The following is a 13,649-nucleotide window of genomic DNA, read 5'->3' as shown; positions in this document are numbered from 1 at the left end:
TATACAATCTCTTGAAAGTACAGAACTCACTTTCAGTTTGCCTCCATTAACTGCCAGTGCTGCGTCAGTAACTGGCCTGCACACTTCCTGAAACACAACAGTCCATAAAGCCATCACGTCTGCGCAGCCTCTCACTAGTCTGTTCATATTATTTTTCTAATTAATGCATGTATTAATGCATTTGTGTAATGTATTAATGTAACTGCTTAATTCTACTTCTTCATGTCATACTTCTTAAAGCACTTGATAAACTAGAGGAGCAGGAGTTTTATATGCACATAGGCACTTTTTCCAGTAAAGATTCTGTTTGAAGGATGAGCAGATCTACACATAAACCCATTCCAACAGAAGGAAGAAAGGTTAACCAGGACAAGTCACTGGAAATGAAGCATTTTAAAATCCTCACATCTATCAAGGACTGTGAATGTGAAACTTCCTTTCTGCTTCTGCCCTTATCAGATAAACCAGGAGAAAAGTGCCTCCTGGACATTTTCTGCAATAATTTCTTTAAGCATGGCTCCAGAAAAAGGCAAACCAAAGTGATTCTGCTAAGAAAGTTAAGGAACAGGAAACCCTACTTTAGCAGGGGATTAAGAAACTGCACACTTACTGCTTGTAAAGCTTTCCTACAAAGCAACCATGCAATGAGAAATTGAAGAAAGTTCAATTAGCATTAGTAATTAAGCTTGATATGACAGTTATGAAAGTGGGGTTTAGGTTCTGGTTTTTTTGGGTGGTGGTTTTTTTGTTTGTTTGGTTGGTTTTGGTAGAATTTCGTTTTCTTTCAGCTCCTTCAGCTTCAAGTTTTGATTTCTGCTTCAACTTTTATTACCTGTCTGAGGAATGGGAAAGCTAATAATCCAATCTTTCCAACTGATATTAAACCAAATGAACCTCTAACTGGAGCTCAGCCTCAGGCCAAAGACATGAATTAAATACAGTCACTACCTGAAGATATTCCTGAGACTTGCTTATGTGAACTAGTTGTTCAGGTATGGAATTACACACATAGTCCCTCCCAGAAGCATTATCATTTTCAAGAGATATCATTATTCAACACTTCAGACACCATGATTCTCATTCAGACCCTGACATTCTGGTTGTATGGTGAAGTTGCAGTGTATTCACTGAGATTTTCATAATGCTTCTGCCCCAGCACATTTACTTCTCTGGAAGAGATGCTTTGTTAAAACCACCTTGGGAATAGCATTCCTCAATTCATCTCAACTGTTTCCATAAGAGGGGGGGAAGCTTCAAGCATTAGAATGACAGATGAAGTAAATTAACCAACTGGTTTACCTGCCTACAGTTAACAGTAGAGGGGGAAAAAACAAACAATGCAAGAAAACCTGCTTCTCAGAGAGGGAATACTAGTTTCAAGATGGAATAAAGCAACGGTGGTCAGACATATGGAAAAATAGCTCTAGTTCAGTCACAGGACCAACCAAGGTCAGAGGATTAAGTTTTTCCAGACAAGATGTTTCCCACTTCTGGTACTGGAGCAGTCTCATCAGATGGCTGAACCTAAATCTTTCTAATTGTCTGTACCACCCAGAATCCACTAAGTTTTGGGTGTGTTGGTTCAGAACCCCTTCTCCAGGGAAGCAACTAATTATAGAGAAGAATGTGTGCTGTTCTCAATACTCCCCAAATACTTACATGTAAGGGGAAGTCCTAAATTCTTATCACTCTAAGGCACTTTTTTCCCCCCAGAATTTCAGTGCACAAACAGCACCTTGACAACATAATGCAAAGTGGAAACCCGTTCACTTTCACCAACTTTTATATGCTTTGGAATAAGCAACTCTGATAATACCTACTCAACAGGGGAAGCAGTACCTCTTCTAAAAGAGAAATTAAGATACTCTAGAGCTGACTTTCACACATTACTCAGAAATCAATTCTGAAGACAAGATACACTGAAAAGCTGATCTAGTCCAACTGAAGACTTTTATACTCAAAACTCCTGGAAGTAGAGATGTTTTATTACTAATGTGGACTCTCTGCAAGTGAGTCAACTGTTCAGTAAACAAAACTAGAAGCATTTTTCATTTTTAATTTTTACCTGGTTTTGATAGAGCCTTGTATTTTGTCAGTTGGACAACTAGTTCTTCTGGACACTAATACAGTAATTTTTCTTGGACAGAAATATTTCTTCATTATGTTCAAACATTTTAACTGATGCCAGAGAATCTTCAGAGGATTTTTAAAAAGTTGTATGGGTCATTAAGCTCATCCAGTGACATGAAATCACACTAACCACCTGAGAAAGGGGCAGAGACCTGAGAATAAGTTACTGCAGCACAGAAACAGCACCAAGGTTTAAGTTGCTCCTTGAACTACCCATGGGGACACTTACCCAGAGATAGCTTAAGCAAGTTTTCCTCCTTTCACTGAAGGGAGCTACCTTGATTAATACTGCACACAGGGACAATTGCTGCAAAGCAGCTAACATAAGCTTACCTTGTGAGACTAGTTCCACTGTCCATAGCTAGTACAGCTGAATAAAATTGCCTTTTTTTTTTTTCTTAAGTCAAATTTAACTCCCAGCTAGATCTTAAATCTGAACATAAACTTAGCACAAGTTTAAGGATGAAAACAGGCCTGCATGAAGCTACCGACATCTCAAGATGAAAGCTTCCTAATGTGACAGACAAACAAGTATGTGCAATTTGCACTAGTTTCATATAAAGTGTACAAACTAATTTCAAAGCAAGTGATGTAGCAAACATTCTTAAGCTACTAAAAATATGCTATGCTTCAGCACTTACTGAGTTCAAGTTTCAACTCTGTGCAAAAATTCAAATATGTCAATTCAAATTTGGAGTCTCCTATAAAAACCTAAGCTAGAGTCTAAGTCTCAGTTGGAATTTGTAACATTTGTCAGATTTATTCTTATTTTTGGTGACTGTTTGCCATGGTTTTGCATGCTTTTCCTATTTCTGTAAACTAGTCACCATCCCCCATCAAATCGTTCGTGCGTATTCTACCAGTCAGACTTCCAGCTAAAACGATGATCTCTGAATTCCTGAAGAAACAGAATTGCAAATGTTTTTTATGCCTACAAAGAAAATCCAGGCAGACAATAAATAGAAAGAAGGACACTCAGATTTTTAAAAATGTTACAAGTATATTAAATTCAGAGAATGCCTAATTACCACATTGTGATACTTTACTATGCATAAGCTGAGTATTCAACTGTACAGCAAGTTTTGAGAACTGAGACAGCAATTTACTGCTGTGAATTTGGCTTTACTGTCACTGCACAGAATGATCAGTATTTAGCTCCAAAACTTAATCAGTGGATTGCAACATCATGGTATACCCACCACGTTTTAGCTCACATGCATCCTTCGGATTAAAAGCAGATATAAGCACTTGTTTCTCCCTGTAATTGTTGAGTAAATTTTAACTTTCAAGCTACAAAAACACAGTTAAAAAAACACAGGATTACCAGTCAGGCATGGAAATTTTCAGTGTCGAGATACTTTTCCTGTGAAAATGCACTCGTGCAGTTTTAAAGTTACTTCAAGAATAAATTTGCCAGTTGGCTTAAGACACTCTGGAAAAAGGCATCTTAACTTCTGTTGCAGAAACAAGACCTAGCCTCAAATTCCACGTGATATCTGCTTAATGTCTGGCAATCTTAGCTCTACTCCGATTGGGACACTGGCTGCTGAACCAGTAAAGCCTTGTATAGTGTTTCCTCCTACCAACATAAGGCTACGCTCAGTTCAACTGCAATTCCAGTATCTCCTGAATTTTTATCCCTCCTGACTACTTCTCTCTATAATCCACATATCACATACACCCTGATGATGACAGAGCTTGTGTACCAAGGTATCATTACTTGCTTGCCTTCATTACTAAAAGTTTGGTTTTGATTATGGCTTGTTTAGATTTCTAACACATCACCAAGGCACAGATATATAGATTTTCTTCATCATTATATCTTTCGTTACTAGCCATTTAAGACTGGCTGGTGTAGGCCCTTTACATACAAAGTATCCTTCCACAGTATGATTTACAGTAATTCTATTACAAATCAGGTTGGTAGCCTGAAAGCAGCCTTACAAATTCCCCATACATCATTTTAATTAAGATTAGAAGTTTTATTTGCTGATAGGACACTGATTCTATGCAAATGGCGAATACTAGCTAGTAGCATTCATTAACAGGAAAAAAATTAGTTCTTCCATGATAAATGAGCCATACCAGCAAAGTCCCAAGTAATTGTAACTCATGTCTGTTTTGACCTCTCAATCAATACATCCCTAATAGAAACATGGTATTTGAATGTGAGCAGCAAACGACACTCAAAGCCACCCAACTTATACCTAATTTCACAAACTGTTCTTTTGTTATAGTTATAGCTTGAGACATCTGTCCTGAGGTTAAGCTGAATAAAGCATACCCCAACACCCAGCAATAATTACTATCTTCTGCCACATGGTTTTGCTACCTCTGCAATAATGAAGGTCTAACCTTAATTGCTTCTTTTCACAGTTAACTTTATTAGCTGAATCCACTCATACAGGTGGGTTTGTAAAATGTCCAAAATGCTTAACTGAAGTGGCTGAAACTCGGGCAGAGCATCCTGTTCTATTTCTGGCAGCAAGGCAGTAGCATCTTGAACCTCTGGCTGGCAGCTCCTCAGGGAACGCCCAACCCACAAGCATACCTTGACTAAGGAAAGGATTGCAACCGTAGAACCTGACCTCTACACCTCTACACATATGCAGATGCACAGAAAGTTTGGGTTGTTTATGAGGCAACTGCTAAGTTGTCACTAGCTTCAGACAAGGGTATTTGAAACAAAACCCAACAAAAAATCCCCACACTAAAACAAATGCTGGCTTAACATGCCACAGTGTGAACTGCTGTAGTTCTGCATCTGCTCTGTGAGCAGCTGATGCATCTTAGCTCCCCCAAAAGCCTCATTTAATGGGTCAGGAATTTCCAGGAGAGGGAGAAATCTGACAGTTATTAGCAGGAACCCAAAGCTAAGTAATTCACACTTGCAAGCCTGAGCTCATAGACACAACGACACCTACACAAAATGCTGAATAATTTTAACTAAATGAATTTCAATCACACTCATCCCCGCACCACTTTCTGTTACAAGGACTAGATCTTTAGTAGAGAGTTACCAAATTAATGAAGGTTAAACTTGTTTTATCAAGTCTCCACAAGACTCTATTTTAATCTTCTTAATATCACTCCAGTTCTTGTTTAGACCATACTTCTTGGTTCCCCTGTATCTTCAAAGCTTGCCATTTTCTGAAGAAACCTGTCGTACCTTAAGACTCACTTTGCTTTAAGTCGAATCAAACATGTACTCTGAAAAGGTAGCAGATGATGTCCAAAGCATACTGAAATATAAAACCTGCTTCAGAGGTTTGTATGGGAAGACATCAGCATGTCTGGTCTTCTAAGAGTTATCTATTATTTAGGCTATGACAATCATCACAGCATTTGAACAAGTGTTTACTACTATAACCTAAATCTTTCACTGAAGTGTTTTACTTCCAGCAAGTTAAATATATGCAACTCAAAACAATCTATATTTTGGGCAAGGTCTGAGTGGAAGAAAGACTTTTCAGTCCACTCTGACTGTTCCAGTGAAGCAAGTTTATCCTTCATGAAACCACAGTCTTGTACTTCCACATTGCTTAGGGTGCTCCCAGTTTACCCAGTGTGACCTCTGTTTAGCTTCTTGGGATCTATGACTTCAACGTTCTGTGGGTAAGGCTGTGAATGGTTCCTTATTTTCACTTCTACTATCACAGCAGATTCAGCATTCAGCTTGGAAAACAGGCTTCAGCTTTCCTCTGCGAAACTTACACCACTGAAATTCATTTAAAAAGTAGGCCACAGTAAGATTAAGTAACAGAAGAATTACATTACCTGAAAATACAAATATTTTCAGGTTGATATATTTGTCTTTGGGGAAAAAAAAAAAAAAGTGTTTGCATTGTGTTTCAAGATCTTGCCTCTGGCTAGAAACAGGATGTACTTTCAGTTAGCAAGTGTCCTGGGTTCAGCAAGACTGCACATTGTTCAAAATATTGGTTACTGTAGTTAATTTAAGTCCAAACTAACATGCACTTAATGTTGCTTCTTCATCAGTTTCCTGGCTAGACAGGACCCAGTTTTCTAGCAGAAGAGGAAGAAGTAGCATGAAGACTTCTTTCTTTGTTCCTCAAGAAGGAAACTGAACAACCTACTTGATCTTTTCATTCCAGGCTTCACATGAAATACTCTTATTTTCTCACTCTAATTCCTCTTCACATAGATATAACACTTTTCTTCTGAGATTACTCTTAAAGAGTTTGATAAAGCGCAACACAGACCAAAAGTATGCCAAACACCAGCACATACAGTGGCCTAAAGCACTTAATGGTAAAACCTTGGTTTCAGCTACTCATTTTTGCAGAACTTCAGCTACCACACTTAAGTTTTCTATGTGATATCTCTGGCTAAGCCTCAATTTAGGTTACGCATTTCCTGAAATAAAAGGTTTAGGGAAATCAGGGAAAAAAAAAAAAAACCAACAGAGGATCATAAAAAAATAAAAAAAGGCAGTGGACTTGCTCAAATATGAAGAAAAGCGAGAGGGTAACAATAAACTGTAATAACATAAAATAAGAACAGGTATCATTCAGAAATGCTTGTTTCTCTCTAGTATTCAGATATAAAAAGCAAGCAGAAAACTGTACACCAAAAGTAAGAATATTTGAAGACCAAGCACCCAGTTAAAAAATGAGTTATGAATGCCTGTTTATTACACTATCAGACTTCCCTCTATTGGCCTCCAAACATACTCAATGCCCGGGATGATCTACACCAAGTAACAGGGTGTCTTGTCTTTGGTGAGATCCCACCTAATCCGCTAAAGTCAAAAGATACATCAGAAAAATGGAAGAGTGATTGTCCAGCACGACAGTTGCTATTCTTGCCTCTTCCGGTGCTCCTTCTTGATGCCACAGGACCACCACACAGTCTCTTAAATTCCACCAAGTCCTAAGATGCAATTTGGCATCAGTTTTTGGAAGCATGGCATATTCTCAAGTAACTAATGGCAGCAGAAGCTGAATTTTGAACACAGCATTTTGCAGCCCGCTAAGAATCCAAGTCCAAGGCATCTCAAACCGTATACTTATATTCAGTGAATACTGTTGATACGTAACTATCTTGGAAATTCATCTATGGATTGTTATAATATGTTGAAGAACTATGAAGGTGAATTCACACTTGCAGCATCATTTCTGATGCTGCTCATCATAAAACCCATGAAAACCCATAGCATTTTTTGTACACTTCCACCAATCTAAACAATAGACAGTAAATAACAAAAGGACCATACCCTGGATGGGTATAAAACCACCACACTCAGAATGCCTATTGTCCATCAATTCCCTATTTTAAACAAGTCAGAAAGGTCACAAAAAGACAGTAGGATATATCCTTATACATACTAACTATATAAATATAACTCCAGAAGGGTAAGAGTCAAGAGTTTGCATGCAGTATTACACTTTCCCAACCCCCAAGAAAATCCTTCTAGCAGCATTTTATGCAAAAAGCAATCACATGAAGCCACAAGCAGGCTATGCTTATGGGTCACCTTGTACACCAAGCTTTCAGAATATTATCTTGTAAGTATCTTCACAATGAAAGATCAGAGGAGGGTTACTGACTGCCTCTTGCAACATCTAAAAATTCACCTTAATTGATTCACATGTGCAACATTCATAAAAGAGGTTCCTACACAACACATTGTTGGGCTGCCCCCACACTTAACTAACCACATAAGCCTGAACACACAGCCATGCACAGCTCAGTCTCAACTACAAATGTCGCATTTTAAGTAAACAAATCTAGTCTTAAATACTGTAATGCAGACAGTAAGATTCTCAGGTAACTTCCACTGAATAGATTACTTCCATTCCACATGCCAGTTTACCCTTTTCCACATTCAGAAAAAACAAAACATACTGCAACTTCCCACTAGTCTTCTAGTGAACCACTTTCAGGGAAGCATCAGAGCAGATGTTACAGAAGTGTGATTAACTGCAAGCAAGGACTGTACAACTTGCACAACTCCACTATCATACTGTCTGGGTTCTGATGCAGTCCAAGCACTGTTCGGCATGCTAACTTCATCTCAAAAAATATTGACTGTACATGAAACCTTTAGAAACAAACAGAAGTAGCTCGTCTGGCCCTGCAACTACTGAAAACACTTTGATTTTGGTAATGCTGAAGTGCCACACCTAGCAACAGATAGGTCCTCCTTCTGTCTCCTGTACCTCGCCTCTTGAGCTCCACAAAGGACTGCAGAAAGATGTGGTGGTACTCTTTTTGCTTCTCCATGATAGCATGAAGAATGCTTTTAAGAAATTTCCCTTCATTGCAGACACGAAAAAAAGTGAAGGCAGAACTGGTGAAGCTGCAGAAACAGAGCCTATGAATGGAAAAAAGTAGGACAAGACTTCAAAAGCCAGGACAACAAATACTGAGAAACAAAAAGAAACAGTCGCATGGACCATGTCCACAACTTATTTTACATTAACTGAAGAGAGAGAGCCAACATATTATTTGGGTGATAGTAAACTAATTTAAGAAAAAACTTCCACCATCTAATTTCACATAAAGTTATGAAGTAAGCAGTGATAAAGGAAATATTGTTAAACTACATCTTTCCCTTTAATCCAGATTACCTACTGAAATCAAGACTCAATAATAACTGTTATAATTAAAGCAAGAGCAACATTCACCTCAATATCAACAAATTTTGATGCAAAGAGCACATTCTCCTCAGTTTCTAAAGACAAAAATTAACTACAGATGCTTGATGTCTTCAGTTATGAAAAACTGTCTCCTGTTTCAGTTCTTCAATACTTGTCCAGAAATTTAACGATATAAAGTTTCTCATAGTTCTACAATTAGAGTTATATTGAAAATTATTTCATGAATGAGTAACAGGGGGTACACAATATCCTTTTTGCAGAAGACCTGGTCAAGTCATTCCGATTTAGGACACCTGCCTGTGTTGCAACATCTGCAGGAATGAGACAAAGTGATCTAAGAAACTAGGAGTTTCCTGAAGAGAATCTCAGGCTGGAGAGAAACATGAGATGCTGCTTCTCTGCCACAGGATGCAAACACTAGTCCATTAGAAGGGCTAGGCTGTCTCTCTCCTGCACTATTGTCTGCCCTTCCTCCCTTGGCCAGGAATGAACTAACCATGGGTACTGTAACTGACAGTCTCTTTCCACAGTTGCATAGCAGGGATTTACTTCAAATACCATAAGGTCCTTAGATTAATAAATAGAAAGCAGAGTGGGATAGTGTAAAAGATATTATTGAATGCCTCCTCTTCTTCCTGGTTCAACTCTAAAAAGCTGCTTTTAAGTCTGCCACACATATTCCTGTAGGGTCTAATAGTAACTTTCACTCTACTGCTTCAGTAGTAAAAATTACCATTAAAATACTGGTTTGGGATTTTTTTTTTTTTTGGTTTTTTTTTTCTTTTTTGTATTGTGGGTTTTTTGTTTGGTTTTTTCTTTTGGTTTTTTTGAGGTTTTTTTTTTCCCCTTCCTTCAAGAGCATCCTAAATAGCTAGAGGGCCCCCAAATCATTTTATATTTCAAAAGTTGCCTAGTAGGCAGATTTCCAACCTGGCGTTTACAGCCTTCCTCCCTTTCCTTGCTGCTAAAGGAAACATGTAGTATGTCGGGAGCTCAGGCACACAAAATAATAACAATAATAAAAAAACTTTTCACTTTAAGTTGTCCAGTGTTTCAGTGTTTAGGCATTCTAAAGCTCCAGAGATGAGAGCTTTAGAACTTACTGCTGCTTTTGAAGGTAGCCTCATTCAACTGCCCCATAAAGAAACAGTCTGTGCCAGACAACAAGGTCTTTGACTTTCTCTGAACAGTGCTTGCCTACTACAAGCAAACTGCCACAGCTTCATCAGAATACTGCTTCTACTACGCCTGTCCCACTCTGTTTCCTCACAGTTGACAGGTCCTAAGGAGAAAGCGATGCATTAGATGCTGTACTAAAAGCTCTACTACAGTCAACTGCTGAACAACTTTGGAAACTCGGTCAGCTTCAAAACAGGTTCCCTATTAATGGCATTCAAGTAACAAAACCCCATCTTTTTTCCCCTGCTTTACGCAAGAAGATAGAAACAGACCATATTAAGCACATGTGAGCAGGAAAACAAAGTTTGCCTTTGAATATGAAGGCATAGTTACTGTAGATACTCCTTTAATCTCTCTGAACAGGGAGACTAAAATATCCCTCTACCTGACCTAGATGCAACAGAACACAGCAGAAGCCTGACCCAACTCAGCAGGGATTCAGCACACTGACATTACACAGTGTACTCCAGTCTGCTTCTGTATTTGTTTCGAGGCAAGAGTGGCAGTGCCTGCAACCACAAGCTAAACACGAACTTCTGTTGCACAGAGTAAACACATCACTAGTCATACCAAGAGAGCAATTTTGATTAACACTCACAACTTGTGTTTGTAAACACTCTCAAAAGTCAGTTAGGTATCTGAAAGCCATCTAAGTGTTATTTAAACGACCCGCCTACCCTCTTATTATACACCTAAGGACAACAAAGTGCCTGGTTTTATCTATAAGATATTCTTACCCTTAAGAACACTTCTCCGTACCTATCTCTGAGCAGCTAGCAGGACTGCAGATAACAGGACTGGCACTATAGCAGTAAGCATCAAATACTCAAGTACTTCTGCAACTCCTGCACCTCCCACACCGCAGATGAAAGGTGGGCAACTCTTTACTTTAGTGCCCAGCCACATTTGCTAACTGTTAGATCACCAGCTACAGTGTAGTCTTCAGCACACTTCCTCAGCCATACAATTTCTTTCTCTTCTTGTAGGCTCTCACCTAGATTCCCATCTGTCTGCCTCTGCTCCAGAAAGGCTCTCAATTAAAGAGACAGTCAGTTTTACTCTGCAAAACTGGCACAGTGCAAAGAGAACTGTCATGGCTCACTTCAGATTTATTTTTTATAAACTGTCCTACAGCAGAGCTTTGGAACAAAATAGCACAATTCTAGTATCACTCAGAAAGCTTATCTAGTGCATGTATGTAGTAAGAGACATACAGTAACAGACAGCAAAACCACCGGGGTTTTTTTTTCTCCTCAGAAGTTCTGTTTTTACACTTATAGTCTTTCAACTCTGTTTTGCAGATTATTTCACCCCCAGGCAGACAGGTGCTCCAAGTATGATCAGCTTTGCTGCAAAAAAGATACACAAGATTCATACTGCACAGTGCAGCTCAAAACTTATTTAGCTACAGATAATCATAAAGCTTTACATGACAGTTGCAAGTTGAACTTGAAGTAGTTCATAACACTACAAGAAGCATCCCTTAAAACATGCGGGTACCAAGGAATAAAACACTGCATCCACTTAATCAGAAAGTTTACTTTATTTGCAAAGCCTTTGATGTGAACAGCCAAGGTAACCTCCACTATTCACTCAGCTCATTTTTAGCTCAAATGAAGTCTACAGGATAGACTTTGAGCTAGAGAAAAAAAAAAAAAGCAATGAATAAAGTGAAAACACTTGACTGTAGCAAGGTGGTTCATTCCCCCCCCCCCCCAAGCTTGTGATTTTAACACTGAAGCAAGTCATCTACAAGATGATAATTCGTTAATTTTTCCAAGTTATCCATAGAGTACAAAAGAGACTCTTTCCAAAGGGAAATACATCTGGTTTTGAATGGTTACTATGTAAGACAGTGTGATTGCTTCTTTGCCTTTTAATTATAATTTATGAAAAGGAAGAGTGTTTCATGCCTTCTATTTTATAACAGTAATTCCAAACTATATTTTACCGTGAAAGAGTACTGAAAAGTCTTTGTCATACACTGTCTACACATTTCACACTGGGGTAAGATGTAGCTGTTACACGCTGGAAATAACAAATTACACTAATCAAAACACCTAAATGCAAGAACACACACACGACCTGTGCGATTTTCAAGCTGGGCATCTCTGAAATACCATCTCTGTTGGAACTGTACTACCCTGCTATCATACCCCACAACGGTAGAGAAAAATACTTTTTTTGTTTGTTTACCCTGAACAGTACAACCCATTCCTTCAAGACGGAAATGGGAGTAAAAGCACACTGATCTTTCTTTTTTTTTTTTTCAGGAAACCTAGGTCTATTATCCTCTTTTTGTAATCCGAGGCCAGCGCAAAAGCACTCAGATTTGGTTTTATTTTCCCCTCTGCAAACTTCGCTTTCCTTCCACTGCTTCTTCACCAACACATGCAGAAGGGCACGAAGATCTCAGGCTTATTAGACGGGTTTGGTGCAGGAAGTGTCAGTCAAATTTTTCCATTTGCTTTGACACGGGTGGCGGTGAAGTGTTTAGACCAGATGAACATCCCTGTCATCCCCTTTTCCGTTTTATTTTGTGATAAGCAGGAGAGGAACTCGCTGGCCACGACTCCGCCCGCTTGTCCCGCTCCGTGGCCACCGCAGGCAGAGGGACCGGCAGTCGGCGGGCTGCCCGGCCGGCCGCGCCCGGCCTGTCCCCCCCCGCCTCGCCCCCACACACCGGCCGGAAAGAGCGAGCAGCTTCTCTCCGGCGACCGGACTAGGTGGGGCTCCGGCTCGGACTTCCCGCTGACAACGACGGCGGCAGCCGGGGACCGTCCTTCTCCCCGCCCGCGGCGGGGCCGAGCCGGGCGTCACCCGCCCCTCCCCGCACCCGGCCGGGCCCCACGTCGCGGCCCCGAGCCGCGGGGTTACAACTTTCCGCTTCCGCTCCAACTTCTGCTCCGGGGACCGGCGGGAGAGGGGGTGGCGGCGAAGGGCAGGGCCGGGCCCTGGGCCCGGCTGGCAGCGGCTGCCCCCCAGCGCCCCGCTCTGCCCCCCACCCCCCTCGCCCCGCGGTGTCCCCCCGCGCCTGAGGCCGGACGAGGCGGCGACTCCCAGCTCCTCCTCCGCCATGTTCCAGGCTCGTGCCCCTTCCCTCGCAGCGCGCCGCTCCGCCGCCGCTTCTCTCTCCCCACCGCCCCCCCCCACCCACCCCGCCGCCGCCGCCGCCGCCGCGCCACCGCCCCCCCACCGGCCCGTCCCCGCCCCGCCACCTGTACCAGACACGCCGCGCCGCTACCCATCCCACCGACACAGCGCCCCGGGCCGCGCTGCCCGCACCGACCTACCGGACAGCGCCTCCGCTCCCCGCCGACCGCCGCCTCGCCGGCCGAGCCCCCTGCGCTCCGCTCCCTCTCGCTGCCTATGCCGGGGCGCGGCTTGTGGCCGTCGCCGTGACGCCGCACGCCCAGCCTCGCTCTGGCGCGGCGGGGGCGGGGGCGGCGCGGAGGGGAGGGGTGACCTCGCCGCTCCGCTCCCCCCTGCGCAGGCGCGAGGCACGGCCGCGCGGCCGCCCCTCCCCCCACTTCTCGCCAGTCCCCCCCCTCCCTCCCCCCGCCCGCCCGTGCCGCCAACCCCGCGCCGGGGCGCGCTCGGCTCCGCGGGGCGCGGGCACCCCCGGTACCCCGGGCACGCAGCCCCGGCGCGCAGCGGGTGGTGGCGGGGGGGAGCGGGAGGGCGGGCCGGGCCCGCCTGCCCGCCGAGGGGCTCTGC

The 13,649-nt window shown here is 42.3% G+C and overlaps 1 protein-coding gene across 1 annotated transcript in view; it reads right to left on the bottom strand.

Moving 5' to 3' along the window:
* RAP1B (RAP1B, member of RAS oncogene family) overlaps nucleotides 1-13,447 on the bottom strand; it is a 33,633-nt gene extending 20,186 nt beyond the window's left edge. Inside the window, exon 1 of the mRNA XM_030479649.1 lies at nucleotides 13,226-13,447. The gene's annotated coding sequence lies outside the window, so the exon portion shown is untranslated. The remainder of the gene's footprint in view (nucleotides 1-13,225) is intronic.
* Between the last annotated feature and the right edge of the window lie 202 nt (nucleotides 13,448-13,649).

This window comes from Strigops habroptila, chromosome 3 (genome assembly GCF_004027225.2).
Source record: "Strigops habroptila isolate Jane chromosome 3, bStrHab1.2.pri, whole genome shotgun sequence".
In the NCBI taxonomy this organism is placed as follows: Eukaryota; Metazoa; Chordata; class Aves; order Psittaciformes; family Psittacidae; genus Strigops; species Strigops habroptila.
Note: the sequence above shows the minus strand (reverse complement) of the source record. Positions and strands in the feature narration are given on the sequence as shown.